Below are 16705 nucleotides of genomic sequence, written 5' to 3'. Positions count from 1 at the left end.
CCTCTGTTCTGTTTTTCCTGGAGGCTCCACTAGTCTGCCTCTCCACCAACAGTGCACGAAGGTTCATTTTTCTCCACATCTTCACCAACACTTCCTTTTTTTTTTAAGTCATTCTGACAAGTGTGAGGTGACGTCTCATTGTGGGTTTGATTTGCTTTTCCCAGATGATGAGTGGTGTTGAGCATCTTTTCATGGGTCTGTTGGTCATCTGCATGTCTTCTTTGGAAAAATGTCCGTTCAGGTCCTCTGCCCATTTTAAAATCAGGGGTGTGTGTGTGTGTGTGTGTGTGTGTGTGTGTTGAGTTGTGTAAGGTCTTTATATATTTGGGATGTTAACCACTTATCAGATATATTATTTGCAAATACCATTTCCCATTCTGTTGGCTACCTTTTCATTTTGTTTTTGGTTTCCTTCGCTGTGCACATAAAGGGGCAACCCTTGTTTTTTTAAACATCTCTTCTGCCTTCCTGCCAATGACCCACCTCCCTTTTGGAGCCCACCCTTGCCTTAGTTCAGGATGTTATAAGCTTCAGTCACCTGGCTCTTCTTTGGGTGTCATATTTTAAGGGCTCCCATATATATGTAATTAAATTTGTCTTTCTCCTATTAATTTGGCTATGTCAATTTAATGATTAGACTAGCTAAAGAACCTTAATAGGAAGAAGGGGAAAATTTCCCACCCCTATAAGAGAGACCCAGGAAAACTTGAGTAACTCCGTGAAATGGCCAAAGCCATCACTTTAAATACCATCTTCAGCTAGAGACAAAAGAGGATGGGTGGGGGATGGCTGGGGAGTCCGTTATGGACTAGGAAAAGCACAGTAGATGTGGTTAAGATGGTGTAGATTGGAGTTTGTGCCTTCTGTCATAAGATAAGCGTTTCTAGAGATTGAGTCATTCCCTCTTCATGGTACAAGGGGGAGACACCCTTATAAATGGAGATTTTCCTTATCAGTGTAAAGGGTAACTTCTATGCAGTTTTCAGAACTTCGCCTGTGTCTACTGTTTCTTCAACATAACTGGCTTAAAATAATCAATTGCCAAGGAGATATATTTCAAGGTGGTCTATTTGGCTTCCCTTCATATAGCTTTCTGGTTTTACAACTGGAAAAAGTGAGGCCTGCAGTGTTTGAGGGCACTTTGGGGTTGCGGCAAGGCTGGGACTTGAACTTCTTCTGACTTTGTGGCGCCTCAAGGGCACCTGTTAAGCAGACCCAAGGAATGTGCTGGGAGTGAGCCTCCTGCATTTACAGTCTTTAGATTAAGCTGCAGCCAGAGACACCTCCTCATCGCCTGATGTCACAGAGCAAGAAAGAGCATGTGAGCAGGGGGAGGGGCAGAGGGAGAGCGAATCTCAGGCAGATTCCCCACTGAGCAGTGCTGGGGGATGGGAGGGCTCCATCTCATGACCCCGAGATCATGACCTGAGCTGAAACCAAGAGTCGGACGCTTAACTGACTGTGCCATCCAAGTGCCCTGATGTCATTATTTTTGCGGCAAACCCATGCCTATCCCCGGCACTAGGGGTACACTGCCTGTAGGGGCTGACAACAACATAGGGGGAGCCCCAGCCCATTGAAAAAGCCTCCAAAACCCATGGCTCTTGCCCCTTCTGTGCGTCCCCCCCACTTACCCCGTCTCTCACTGCCCTGGCATCACTGTTCCATCTGGGACCTCCACTGGCAGTTCCCAGAACAGAACATGGCCTGCAGGTTCAAAACCCCTGCCAGGAGTCTGTCCTTCCAGGGGGTAGAGGGAGAAGCCTTGGCACCATCAGATGGCAGGGGCTCCTGGTGAGATCTGTGGTCCCTCTGGCGTGGAATGGAGTGGTTGGGGTGGGGGTGAGACCTGGTGCCAGCTCCTGGGGGAGCTGGACCCCTGCAGCCTGATTTTGCTGGGGCTTTTCTGAAAATCCCTGAAAAGTCTCAGGACAGACTTGGACTGCTGGCATAGCATGAAAACAGATCAGGAAAGATTCCCCACATCCCATAGACCCACAGACACCCCATTCCTAGGAGTGAGGCTAGGAAGAGCTTTCTTTGGATGAGTCTCTGTGGGAATAGGTCGTTGATGGCAGTAGTCTTCAGCCCGTCTTGGTGCCAGGGTCTTTGAATCTGGCACGAGAGAGGCACTGGGGACTGCCAGGGCAGTCTGTCTGGCAGGGTTGAAGGTCCTGTTCACTTTGGTAGAACACCTCCCTCAGTTCTGGGAAAACCTGGCGGGCCCGATGTCATTTTGCAAATGTGTGGAGAACACTTGGGCAGCATCTGCTCTTCTGGAAAATGACACAGATCCTAGCACAAACGTCTTCTCTGCATGGAGAAATCTGAGCCTATGACACGGTGGCACGTGCCAAGACTCGAGGCCCATCTGCCCTCCCTGCTTTTTCCGCTGGGAAACACATCCAGCAGTAATGATCTGTAGATAAATACAGAGCAAATCCCACAGAGCTGGTACACAGAGACTTGTATTATACAACAGCCTCCTATAAGTACCAAAGTGTATTTTTATGTGCCTTGAGATTACAGGGCAAGTAATTCAGTGTATGTGCTGCCCAAGGGAGCATTGTCGCGAGTAATATACGTCGCCCGGGTTTACAAACAGCATGTCACAAGTGAAACATCACCGTACAAACACATTCTGAGTGAGTTGCACGTGGGTCTGCTAACCCTTAAAACCATGATGCGAATCTTAGAGTCTCAGTTGCTGGGAAAGTCAGAGGCTCAAAAGGATGCTCACGCAAAGGACAGCTCCCCACATTGTAAGGTCCATGCCTGAACCCCAGAACTAAGTTCATAATGAAAGCGCTCAACCAAAGATGACCCCCGCCCCCCGAACGGGAATAGCAGCATGACCAACTCCACACAAGGCTGATAATTCACAGCAGAGAAAGCCGCCCTCCTGCAAATAGTGGGCATTCCAGCTGCGGGCCTGTGGGCGTACCCGGGCGCGCTGTGCCAGCCAGTTGCCAGTGGTTTCTGGGCTGCCAGCCTTCCTGGTGGAATGCTGAAGCAGAGATTTTAGTGCCGCTGAGGATGAGATTTTAATCTACGTGCCACTTTTAGTTTCCAAATGCCAAAGTTGGGGACCTCTAATTGGAGTGTTACTGGTAAGAAGCCGTAGCTGGACCAAAAAGGAAGGGGTAGTTAACTATCTTTTGCCCGTGGTGACTGAAAAATGGACTTGTGTTTTTGGAACAATCAGGACCCACTGGGGCGGCCCCATGCTCCATGGTGGGCTGTGGAGCTAAGCAGGTCTGTGTTCTCTCCATGGGGTCATCCATTTCGAGTGACACTGAATATCATTGTGTATTTTTCACAACTGGTCTAGATTTGGGGCTGCTTCCTTTGGAGAAGTCATTTGTCTTGGTCTTTTCTGGCTGCTGAAACAAAATACCACTGACTGGGTGACTTACAAACAACAAACGTTGATTTCTCACCATTCAGGAGGCTAGAAGTTGGGAGAGCAAGTGCCAGCATCCTCAAGGGGAGGGCTCTCTTCCAGGTCGCAGGCCCTCATTGGGCAGAAGCGGACTCTTGGACCTTTTTGAAATTTTATTTATTTGAGAGTGTGAGCACAAGAGTGAGATCGGGAGGGAGAGCACAAGGAGGGGGTGGGGCAGAGGGAGAAGGAAAAGCAGGTTTCCTGCTAAGCTCCGTCCCAGGACCCCAGGGATCATGACCTAAGCTGAAGGCAGACGCTTAACTGACTGAGCCACCCAGGCGCCTCTCAGACCTTTTATTAATAAAAGTATCAATCCATTCATGAGGGCTCTGCCCTGTGACCCAATCACCTCTAAAGCCCTATCTGTAACATCACACTGAGCATGAGGGTTTCAGCATGCTTTCTGGGGGAACACAAACGTTCAGATCATAGACAGCATAGTCCTTCTCTAGGAACAGGTTAATGAAACCAAGATGGGGACAGGCCTACAGCTTTCCAGGAACCCATGCCCACATGCTGATGTTTTCCATGTCCCTCCTATGGGCCAGACCCTGTGCCATAAGCTAAGGCTGCAGTCATAAGAAGGATAGACATCATGCTTTGGAATGTTTAGCCTAAAAGGCAGCAGAGATCCTTTCATGGCAGAAACCTGAAGGCTTGAAGCTTCAGGGCATCTATTGAAAGAATGGGAACCACCTCACCCTTTGGGTCAAGGCCCATGTTCTACTGGGGTTCCCGTTAAGAGGCTCAGTGTGTGATTTAGTGACACATGGAGTGATGTCCGACCCACACTGAGATTCCTTTGGAATGATGTTTCTTCTGTGGGGAGGGAGAGAGGTCTAGGTACCAGAATGACAGATGCAGAACCATAGGATCTGATTTGGCCATAACAATGTACAAGCCTCAGTGTGGTACTTTCTTTTCTGCATGTGCTGATTATGACTCAGTCTGAGAAAAATGTTAACAGCGACGGCAGCTTGACTGAAACGTTTCCGAATGTTTACTCTCACTTTTTGCCCTAATCTCTTTGTAAGAATGCTCTGACAAATGCTGGGTCACCAGCCGCCTTTTGAGTCACACTAGTCTAGTAGGGTAATGGAGCTGGGGGGATAGATGGCTGGGGTTAAAGGTGAAGTCTGAGTTTGTTTTACTATACCCCTTTCTGGGGTGTGATAGAGTCTATGGAGTCTGTGTGAGTGCCAAGGAAGTGAGGGCCACAGGAACAAGAATCTAACAGAGTCATTTTTCAGGGTGTGTTCCTTTTCCCTTACTGTTCAGAACACGCCACATCTCTCCATAGAGCGGACATATAGAGACTCTGCACTGGACATTTCCAACATGGGCCTTTCTGATTTGTTACCATCGCCATCTTGACTGTAACACAAGACTCTTAAATTATCTCAAGATGGAATTCTGTCTTTCCTCTACAGTGGTTCTAAATTCTCTCGGGGTGTGATGGGAAGGACAGACCTCCTCCAAAATGATGGGGGTTTAGTTGGCTGCATTGGCCTGTTTGGCCAAATATGACCAATGAGTGTCCTATTTGACCCCAAGGTGCTCAGAGGACTCCAGACAATGAGAGACCTGCTTTTGGGCTTATTTGGGGCCAAGGACTACTCTTCTCCAAGATGGACCATTCTCCATCTTCCATGCTCTTCTGTGAATGGAAGTTAGGGAGCAAGGAAGGAAAGGGAGGAGGATTTGGCATAGGGACCCCCAGATCATGTTGGGTCATGGGCAGGAGTTTGGGTGAGAGCCCGCCAGATTTCCACTTTGATTGTACTTCAGATAGTGGTGGTCCTGGGGAAGATATCCCTTTCCGTCATCCTAGGTTTACATCAAGGGACTACCTGACCTTTCCCCTTGACCCTGTGATGAAGTCAGGGATGGGTTGGCAGTGCCTGACCAGGTTTCCTCAGTATCAGAATGATGGGCAATGCTGGCACAGTCTATGGCCATAGCCCATGGGCTCCTATGACTCTTGTTCTCCTGAGTTGGAGGACAAGTGTTTTTTTTTAAAAATGGATTTTATTTTTTAGAGTGATTTTAGAAACCATAGAAAAGTGGAGAAGATAGTACTGAGTTCCCATATATGCCCCACCTGCTTTCCCCTATTAACTTCTTACATTAGTATGATATATTTACCGTAAGTAATGAACCAGTGTCAATACATTAGTATTAGTACTAAGTCCATAGTCTATTTGGGTCTCCTCAGTTTCTTCCTATGTCTTTTTTTTCTGTTCCAGCATCCATCCACATCATCACATTCCATTTAGTTGCCATGTCTCCTTAGCCCCTTCCTTGGCCTGTCAGTTTGTCTAGCATGACAGTTTCTCCAACTTCCTGTTTTTGGTGATCTTGACAATTTTGAACTGTACTGATCAAGTATTCTGTAGGATGTTCTATTATAGGAATTTGTCTATAGGTGTTTTTCTCATGATTAGGTGGGGTTATAGGTTTTGGGGAACAGGACCGCAGAGGTCGACTGCTATTCTCATCCCATCATATCACAGCTACAGACTATCAACATGTTTTTCACTGTTGATATTGACCCTGACCACCTAGCTGAGGTGGTAATGGTCGGGTTTTTCCACTATAATGTCACTATTCTTTCTGCTGTCCCCTCTGAGGTCCCTATGCATAGCCCTCACTTAAGGAGGGCAGACTTGCGCTCCCCCTCCTTGAAACTTACCATAAGTTATTCAGAATTCTTCTGAAATGGAGATATGTCCCTCTTCTCCTCCACTTATTTATCTAGTTAAGCATTTATTTATATCACAATGGATTCCTCGGTATTTCTTTCATGCTTTGGCTTATAATCCAATGCTACTTTATTTTATTGCTTGTTCTATCTTTGGTCATTGGGAGAGCTTTCATTTGGCTCCTCCATTCCTTTGACTTATCCCCACCAATGTAGGGTTTTGTCATTGTTGCTGTCTGTGTGTTGTGCTTCAGTACTTCCTAACTTCCTGGCACAAACAAGATGCTCCAGGTTCATCTTGTATATTCTGTGGTCTAGTCCTAGAATCAGCCATTTCTGAGGCACTGTGCCTTCTTTTATTTGAGACTGGCATTAGAAACCAGAAGCTGGGTGCCAGGTATGTTCATTGCAGCTGGGGAATCGCTCCTAGGCCCTCCCAGCAGACAGTGTAAGGACATATACATGTTTATGCCGACTGGTGCCTAAGTATTTCTATATTTAACAATTTGTATTTATATTAAGCTAAACATGAATTCATAGGATATCTCCAACTTTTTTTTTTTTAAAGATTTTATTTATTTATTTAACAGACAGAAATCACAAGTAGGCAGAGAGGCAGGCAGAGAGAAAAGGGGAAGGCAGGCTCCCTGCTGAGCAGAGAGCCCAATGTGGGACTTGATCCCAGAACCTGGAGATCATGACCTGAGCTGAAGGCAGAGGCTTTAACCCACTGAGCCACCCAGGCGCCCCCGGATGTCTCTAACTTTAATCCATTTCTACATAGGTCAAGGACAGTGCTTTTTACCTTAGAACCACCCTCTCCCTTGCGAAACCCAACATTCATCCCAAATTGTTTGATTTTTTATTTTTTTTAAAGATTTTCACCCATTTATTTGATAGACAGAGAGAGATCACAAGTAGGCAGAGAGGCAGGCAGAGAGAGAGAGGAGGAAGCAGGCTCCCCGCTGAGCAGAGAGCCCGATGCGGGGCTCGATCCCAGGACCCTGAGATCATGACCCGAGCTGAAGGCAGAGGCCCAAACCACTGAGCCACCCAGGCGCCGCTGTTTGATTTTTTAAAAGCAAGTTTTTCAGAAACAGATCACATCTGGTAGGGAGAGCTTGACCATAATTAGAACTAAACGTACTTTATGAAAATGATAAAAGGTTGACACATGATTTTCAGTGAATTCACCTTAAGTACCAGATTTCTAAAAAGGTTACTCAAAAGACCCCTGCTGATAAGAATAGTCAGGAAAACTCTGAGATAGAAGAGGGATGAAGGGTGTTCCTGCCCTATCAGATTGTCTTTCCCAAATTGGCCACAACAGTATCTCCAGTTCCAGTTTTACATTGTAAAAAAAAATGTTTTTTTTACAATGTGACCTTGACATTTGCCCCACCGGGAGGTGGGGTCATGTTTCCTCTCCTTGGCTTTGGAGGGGATTGAATCCCTTGCAGTCAAACAAACGCAGAGGATGTGATGCTACGTGGGTGAGAAAGGTTAGGCAGCTTCTAGGTCCTTGAAAGTGCCTACACCATCACTCTGAGCCACGATGTAAACAGTCCCACCTCTCTGAAGCTGCCATGCTGTGCGGAAGCCCAAGCTAGTGCATGTAGAGAGAGCACACAGAGAAATCTTGAACCTTCATGATGACAAAAAGATGGTAGGCCAGCCCCCAGCTGGAGGGGAGCCTCCAGCTCTTCCCCTCCAACATTTTCCCAATTGTACTTACTGTCTGATAACCCAATGAGCCAAAACCACCCAGCCAAGACTTTCTTGAATTCCTGACTAACAGAGACTGGGAGATGGAATACAAGGATTTTATTTGAAATGACTAAGTTTTGGGTTGGTTTACTTCACAGCAATATTTGCCAGAACATAAAACATATTACATGTAAAGTCTCAGTAATTAAAACAACATGGAACTGGCCCACACATAGACCAACGAAAGGGAAAATCCAGAAGTGGACCCAAATACATACAGGAAATTAGCATAGATAAAAAGTGGTATTTCTGGGCGCCTGGGTGGCTCAGTGGGTTAAGCCGCTGCCTTCGGCTCAGGTCATGATCTCAGGGTCCTGGGATCGAGTCCCGCATTGGGCTCTCTGCTCAGCAGGGAGCCTGCTTCCCTCCCTCTCTCTCCGTCTACTTGTGATCTCTCTCTGTCAAATAAATAAATAAAATCTTAAAAAAAAAAAAAAAAAGTGGTATTTCAGGGGCACCTGGGTGGCTCAGTGGGTTAAGCCGCTGCCTTCCGCTCAGGTCATGATCTCAAGGTCCTGGGATCGAGCCCCACATCAGGCTCTATGCTTGGCGAGGAGCCTGTCCCCCCCCGCCCCCGTGCCTCTTCTTTGCCTACTTGTGATCTCTGTCAAATACATAAATAAAATCTTTTTTTTTTTTAAGTGGTATTTCAAATCAGTAGGGAAAGTTGGTCTTTTTAATAAATGGTGTTACAACAAATCGCAGCTGTCTATAAAAATATGAAGTTGGATCTATACATTATATATCCAGATAAATGCCAGGGGTGCCTGGGTGGCTCAGTGGGTTGAAGTCTCTGCCTTCGGCTTAGGTCATGATCTCAGGGTCCTGGGATCGAGAGCACCTGGTTGGGCTCCCTGTTCTGCAGGGAGTCTGCTTGTCTCCCTCTGTCTCTGTACCTCCCTGCCTGCCCCTACCTTGCTCATTCTCTCTCTGAAACAAATAAATCTTAAAAAAAAACAAAACTGTAACTCATATTACAGATTATAAATCAATAAAAACACAAAAATCCAATAGATATATGGGTAAAGACTATAAAAAAGATACTATGTTAACACACAATTCCATGATTACAAACAGTTTATAGGAAAGTAAATACAAATTGTCCTTTAAAATACGAAAATGTGCTTGGTCTTATTTATCGTAAGAATAATTCAAAGTAAAACTCTTCCTGAGTACCATTTTCATCCAGCAACTTGGCAGAAACACAGTCTTGATGAGGCTGTGGGGAAAGAGGTATGTTCACATGTAATAATACATGTTGGTTTAGCGCCCACAGAGAGTGATTTGGGAATATCTGTCAAAACCACAAACATGTTGACTCTCCCACTCACATTCTTGGGAAATCATCCTTGCAGTACTCTATGTAATGGCGAAAGATTGGGAAAGACCCAAGTGTCAGTCAACATGGGACGGCTCCAATAAATTTTGAGGTAGCCACATGACAGAATATTCTGCAGCTGTAAAAATGGTTGAAGAAACTCTTTAAGTCTATATAAGGTTTTCCAAGACACACTAATTAGTGAAAAAAAAAATAAGATGCAGAACAGCGTGTGCAGTATGTTGGCTTTTGAGGAGGAAAGAAGAAAATATATATGAATATTCATAGTGCTCGTATTTGCATAGAGGAACTGGAAAGATGCACCAGAAGTTCATAAACGTCAGTCCTCGGGGTGAGAGGAATAAGACAGTGGGGAGCCAGGGGGCTGGGAGTGAGAACTGTGACTGTCCACCTTTTCTATTTTTCTGATCTCTGACTCATATTTGAGAATAAAATACAAGGCATTTGACATAAAAGGAGTCCCAGTTCTTTAATTTATTTCCTTGATTTGAGAAAAGGCAAAAAGCATTCTGTGACACACGAGACAACTCGCGAGTGTGAAGGTCTGGCTGTGGTCTTAAGTACCACTTAGAAGGGAGTGCTCAGCTGCTCACCAATAAAATAAATAAAGCCTTATTTTCTTGACTTTTAGTTTAGGAGAGTAAGGGCCCATTTCTTATGGTCATCCCCAATGGGTTGGGCCCACTGTTGTCCAAGTGACCCTCATGTTCGAGGGGGACAGAAAAACCCAACCCTCAAGGCCCATCAGCCTCCCGTCCCCCAACAGGTCACTGAGACCACACACTGATTTATGCCCCTTCAGTGGTCTTCCAGGGTGTTCCATGTGGCTTCTTAAACTGCTCTGAGGGTTTTAGAGTGCATGTTAATATGTGTGGAAACATGCCACAGGTTCCTTTGAAAATTCAACTTAATGTTTTATGTATACAAGTTCCCGGTCTTCTTGCAGAAATGGTGGAATTGAGACCGTTCTGGGTTATGCGAATTATGCTCAAAAAGTTACTGGTAAAATTTAGGGCTGGGTCCGTGGATGGTGAAGAACATAAATCTCTCCAAGCTGCCCCTCACAATTGACATGAAGGCCATAGGAATGGTCAGATCAGTCCTCTGCTAAGTCACAGAGACTCCTCCCAAGGAAACCTGCCAGGCGCGGGTGGATTACCTGGGTGTCCATGCAATTATTTTTCCAAAATAAACAGAGTGAGAGCTCCATCTTTGCTTCTTGGGTCTCAATAAGCTGTTATATACAAGCTGTGTAAAGTCAGTATGTGAAGCTGAATGCTGGGCTTTGTTTTCCTCACTGATGTTAAGGAGATGGGTGGTCCCAATATTCCCCTCCCCATTACATTCCTGTCTTCTCCTAAAGCATGCCCTTGTGCATTGGCTCCTAGAATATTCTGAAAAGTATTTAAGATATTTCTTTGTTTTGGGCAACCCCCAATGCTGGTGTCTTTATATATTCCAGAAGTGTTTTATCTCTCTCTCCTTTTGGTCACAATTGCTTTTTGAAAAACCACGTGAAATGTTGCCTACGGAATGGATGAAGTTTTCTTTTGGCTGAAATAAGCGACACGTTCACCCAATTCCTACGCGCCCCTTACCCCATCTTTGTCTGAAATCGACTTTAATTTTACCAGCAAATTCCTCTTCATGTTGATACGCCAAGAAGGTTAAAAAAAAAAAAAAGGTGATTCTTCTAAGATTTTTTTAGGTCAACTGTTGGTTAACAAGAGTCCCTTCACTTAACACTCAACAGCAACTAAAGTCATACTGTCGAGTCAAAACCTGTTTTTGCTCTTCTTCTAGGAAATAACTGTATTTGAGAGAAAGTCTGTCAGCAGAGGTTTCTGGAACATCAGGCTGAGGCTCTGCCCCCGGAGTTAGTGGATGAGTGTGTGTGTTTTCACCCTGGGCTGAAAAGATGTGCCAGGTGTTTGTGACAAGCTGTGATGAGGACTGCAGATTACTTGGAATCCATTGTATTCTTTCTCCTTGTTGGAGAAAGAAAGCTCTGAAAACAAGCCCTTATTTAAAGGAAGCCCCAGTTCATCCGACAAGGCTTTGAATGAAGTCCCTTTCATGCAAACTGCTCGACAAAGGCCATTTGGCCCTGAGAAACCCTATGAGGCCAGAAGCTGGAATGAACACCCCATGGAGGGTTCAGACAGTTCCAAGCTCAGGACTTTCTTCAAACATAACAGGTGTTTATTGATCCTGGTCGGAATGAAAACGACCAGTAACACAAGCAGGAGAGCCTGGCTTAGAACGAACATCCATCACTGTGACTAACAGTTGCAGAATAGTTACAGGTACTGGGAAAGGGTGCTGATGACTTCTCATGGGCTCTCTGCCTTTGAGGTACGTTTTATTATTATTTTCTGCATTTTCCAGGTGAGGACATGCAAGCTTCTTACAGGCAGCTGGGTTGCGGTCGTGTGGGGGCTCAATAAAGATGGGCAGGCACGACTTTTCAGGGTGTCTGGCCTTGGAGGCCCACGGGGACCTTGCTTCACCCCTGCCACCCTGAAATCCTAGAACCAATAGCACGCAACACAAATGACTCATTGTCCTTCTGCCTCAAACAATAGCAGGCCTCCTTAGAATACAAAGCACATTTGATGAGAGAAAGCAGCCACCAGAGGCCACAGCCACACATTAGGACAGAATCCACAACCCCGGGGGTGGGGGGGGAGGGGGTGGCAAAAGGGGTGCTTCCCACTTGTTCAATCTCACTTCAAAGATTGTTTGAGGAGAAGTGGTAATGACAGCACAAATCCATGAGCTCCTGTGACCCATTGCTGGTGACACAGCGATGACAGGAAACGTCTGAAGGCAGGGCTCCAACTCCCACTCTTCTTGAGACACTTTTCTCCTGGAGGCTCTCTGGTGCTTTGCCAGCGCCATCCTTGCCGCCGCCCTGAGGAACGGATGCTAGTATTACGACACCAGGTTCCCTGCCCCCATGGGGGACAAGCCTCCTTTCAGCTGTAAGTGGCACCTGCCACCAGAGCATTTCCACACGGGAATGGCCTCAACACACCCAGGGACTCACAGATGGGCATCAGCTTTCCCCCTTTCCCCTTTATTACCAGAGCCCTGTGAGAAAGCAAGAATGTGGGAGAGACGACTGCTCCCCTTGCATGGGACCTGGGGAGTCAGGGCTGGGTGGGGCAGCATGATGGGGTCACTCTGTCTAGCTGGTCTGCCCCTTGGCCACTTGCCTGGGCATGTCATCCCTCAGGAGAGGGTGGAGTCATCCCCTGCCAGGTCTGCTGAGCTCTGTCCTCCTGGTCCAGTTACTCCAGAGATAACTGATCATGGGGGGCCTCAGACCGCTATCTCATATCCAATGTGGCAAGATGGAGCTGGCAGCTTGGAGCTGGCAGCTTGGGAAGAAGTTGTCCCAGGAACCCGGATGTTGGACTGATGTGGCAACTGTCTGAGGTAATCATACTGGAATTTCAGGGTGGTGTGGTTGGGGCTAGAAGAAGCTTGGTAAGCACTTCCTTCAGGGCTTCTTGGAATTCTGTGGCCCTGGACAGGTTTTTCCTCCTTGAGGAAGGACTGGAAGCTTCCATCTCCAATGTTTCCCTAGTCTCAGGTCTGGGTCTGGGAAGCTCCACTGGGATAAATCCTTTGAGCTTACCTCAGTGAAGTGTGACTTTTGGTGACAATGAGGGAAGATGATTTGTTTCACTGAGCTTCGAGACCATTGCCCACTGGGGCCACTTCAGGGACGCTCCGAATGCTGGGGCATGTCCAGGAGGTCAGTGCTGGCAGACCAGGAGTAGGGACAGGCCAGCCTCCAGGGACAGGCCACTCTTCAGTGGCTTGCAAGAAGAAGGGGTCCTCTACCTATTTCAAGGGTCCACCTGTTTACAACAAAATAGAGCTTCCTGCATACAGAGTGTGAAGGGTTAACACCAGTTCTTCTCCTGGGAAGAGCAGGCGAGCTCTTCCATTCATGAGGGTGAATCTTCCAAGGATTCACCCTCATGATGAGTGTTTAGTGAGCACCTACTCCATGCAGACCCGTGAGCGTGTTTGTAACTGTGCTCACTAGCATATTCCTGCTCGCAACAGCTTCTCCAAAGGGGACCGCAACCACGCCGAGGCTAAGACCCCTGAGAGGAGCCCAGGGAGGGGCTGGGTCCGATGGAGAAGGGAGTGGGTGTAAGATGGGGAGCAGGACACCTTGTTCTTTGCTTCCTCAGCATCCATTCCCTGTTCTTCTATTAGCAGCACTCTCCATTTCCTTTGGGAGATACAATCCAATCTTTGAAGGGACTGTTGTCTGTCACTGCAAATGATTGTAAGGAACGGAACTCCCTCGACGGTAAGTTTTACTCACAGAAGAGGGATCTAGCTGGGATATAACTGGACAGGTGCTGGACTTAGAGTCAGAAGACCCGGGTTCGAATCCCATCTCTTCCATTTACTCATAGAGTTATTAGCAGGGTTTCTTCAGTCCTCTGATTAGCAGGTGGAATTAACGTACTTCAGGGCAATAGTAAGACCATGATCACTCCATAGACGCCCCTCTCAGGACCACCCCGTGGTTCATATCGGAGGGCATGTCTGTATGAAGAACAGCATCCCGTGGATAACCTCTATTTCCATTTGCCACCATCTGCTGCTGACACCTCCTATTTTTTCAACCTACTCTCTCTGGCACAGCCAGCAATGGCTCTAAAATCTGTCCATCCTACTACTTTTTTTTGGGACCCCTCACACCTCCTGCACCTGGCCCTCACTTCCTCCTGGCCCAGATTGCAATGGGCCAGCAGGGCAACAACTCTGTTGCCCACAGCTCAGCTCCCTTGCCCCTCTTTGGCTGTATCAGATTTGCTGGACAAATCTGCAATCCTGACCCGACGATTCTCTTTCCCAAACCCCAGGATGAGGAATTCACATCTAGAATCCCAGTACCAACACCCCCCCACACACTCTTCATCATGAGCTAATGACATTGCTTCCTGTTTCTCTGGAAAAACAGAAGCCACCAGAAGAAAACTCCCTAGGGCTCCCTATCATTTCACCTGTACACTCCACTTTCGTCAGAGGGAGTCTCCCTGCTCCCGGCCAGTGCCAACCCTCCACCTTGATGTGACGCCCCTTGATGGCTTAAGGACTCACACTCCCATTGTCTCTTCTCTCTTTGTGTTGTCATCAGTTTCCTGTCTCTCCTGGATTATTCCTAACAGCAGACACAGACAGTCTAAAGGCTCCTAACCTTAAAAAAAAAAAAAAAAAAAAAAATCCTCCCTGGGTCCCACACCTTCTTCTAGAGTCTGCCCTTCTGCTCCTTTTACTCCTTTATAGCAAAATCCCTTAGCAGAGTTGCCTGTACTTCCTCTGCTCCCAGCTCGTGCATGGCTCATGCATCATACGCCATGCCCCGTTGGGCATTTGTCCCCACCACACTGTGGAGCTGCTCTTGTCACGGCTGCCAGTGACCTCCACATGGCCAATTTCAAAGTTGATTCTCAGTCCGTAGCTGGGCTGACCTACTGTCAGCATCGGCCATGGCTAACTGAGCCCTCGCCCTTGAAATGCTTGCTTCTCTGGCCTCTGGGACACCTCTTTGGGGTGTCGGCCTCCTACCATGCTGGCCAGTCCTAGGCTCCTTTCCTGCTTCTCCTCCCCTTCCCAGCCTCTGCTCCTGGCAAGCTTGAAGGCTCGGCCCTCCTCTCTTTCCACGTTTCCTTTGGGGCATCTCATCTAGATGGCTGGCTTTAAAAATCGTCCACATGGTGCTGGTTCTCAAACTTACATGTCTAACTCTTCCCTTCCTGCCGCATTCAGGCTAGTTCCTGGTACTGCGTACTTAGGATGTTACCTGGATGTCTCATGGGCATCTCACGGCCAGCGTGTCCACAACTGAGGTCCTGACTGCCCGGCCAGATCTTCCCCTTTCAGAGTCTTTGCATTTCAGTAAATGACGACTCCAACCCACTAGCTGCTCACTCAAAACTCTGGAGGGATTCTTGGTTCCTTTTTTTGCTTCCTCAAACCCTACACCCCATCAGAACATTACATGGGCTTTACCTTCAGAACATACCTAGAGTCTGAGCCCTTCTCCCCTTTTCCACCTGACTACTCTAATGCCACATTCCTTCTCTCGTGAATGATAGCCACGGCCTTCCAACTGGTTTCCCGGCTTCTGCCCTGGCCTCCTCTAGTCCATCCTTCACACAGAGGGAAAGAAGGTCAGCCCCTCTCACTGACGGAGGGAAGGATAAGGCCCGACATGAGTTGGTCCCACATAGCCCCTTCCATTCTCCCCACTGTGCCCCCTTCAGCTAGCCTCTTTTCTGCTGCTTGTATGAGCCAACATGTTCCCACCTATTGGTCTTTGTTCTGGCTGTTCCCTCTTTCTGGAATGTTCTTCTTCCAGATACTGGCATGATTGCTATCCTACTTTTAGTCAGATCTCAACTCAAACATTCCTTCTTCTGTGAGTCCCGTCTTTTTTTTTTTTTTTTTTGACTATCTGATATAGAGTAACAGCCACCTGTACAAGTCTCTATCACATGAAGCTATTTTCCTTTTCATAGCACTCAGTATCTGAACTAATCTTATCTATTTCTTGACTTGTGTATTGTCCGCCTTCCTAACCAGAAGGAAAGCTGTATGGTGGTGGGAACTCTGTCCCCAGTGCTAGCATTGAGCTTGTTACATGGTTGCCAGGGCATGCCATGGTTGCCATGGAGGGTTGTAAGGGTTGTTCACTGCATCAGAGTTCCTGGCTGAGGAGCAGGTGCTGACATCCAGCCTGTTCTCTGCTTTCCATGCACTGGGGCCATCCAGCAGGTTGCCTTCTGCTGTTCTGCAATTTGTGTTGTATGGGCTGGTAGTGGCTCTGTGACGGGCATTCAATAAATATTCATTGAAGGTGCCTGGGTGGCTCAGTTGGTTAAGTGAGCCTTCAGATCAGGTCTTGATTCCAGAATCCTGGGATCAAGTCCCATATCAGGCTTCCCCTGCTCTGCAGGGAGCCTGCTTCTCCCTCTCCCTCTCCCTCTGCCTGCACTCCCCAGCTTGTGCTTTCTCTCTCTGTCAAATAAATAAATAAAATTTTAAAAATAACAATAAAAAATAAATATTCATGGATGTGCAGACCTTTACTTATTTTCTTCTGTGGAACTTTATGCAAAATACCTTCTCAGGGCCTTATTTTCATCATCTGTTAAAGGGATAACTAACATCTATTTCATAGTATAGTTAGGAAGTTTAAATGAAATCGTTCATAAAAAATCTGGCACAAATATGATTAGATTTGTATGAAATACCCAGTATAGGCAAATCAACAGAGACAAAAAGCAGATTAGTGGTTGTTGGAGGTTGGAGGGATGAGGAAATGGGGAATGACTACTTAATGGGGTGGGGTGCTCTTCTGGTGTGATGCAAGTGTTTTAGACTAGATAGAGGGATGCTTGTACAACGTTCCCAATGT

Source organism: Neovison vison, chromosome 2 (genome assembly GCF_020171115.1).
Source record: "Neovison vison isolate M4711 chromosome 2, ASM_NN_V1, whole genome shotgun sequence".
Classification (NCBI taxonomy): Eukaryota; Metazoa; Chordata; class Mammalia; order Carnivora; family Mustelidae; genus Neogale; species Neogale vison.
The sequence above is the reverse complement of the archived record's forward strand: the minus strand, read 5'-3'. Positions refer to the sequence as shown.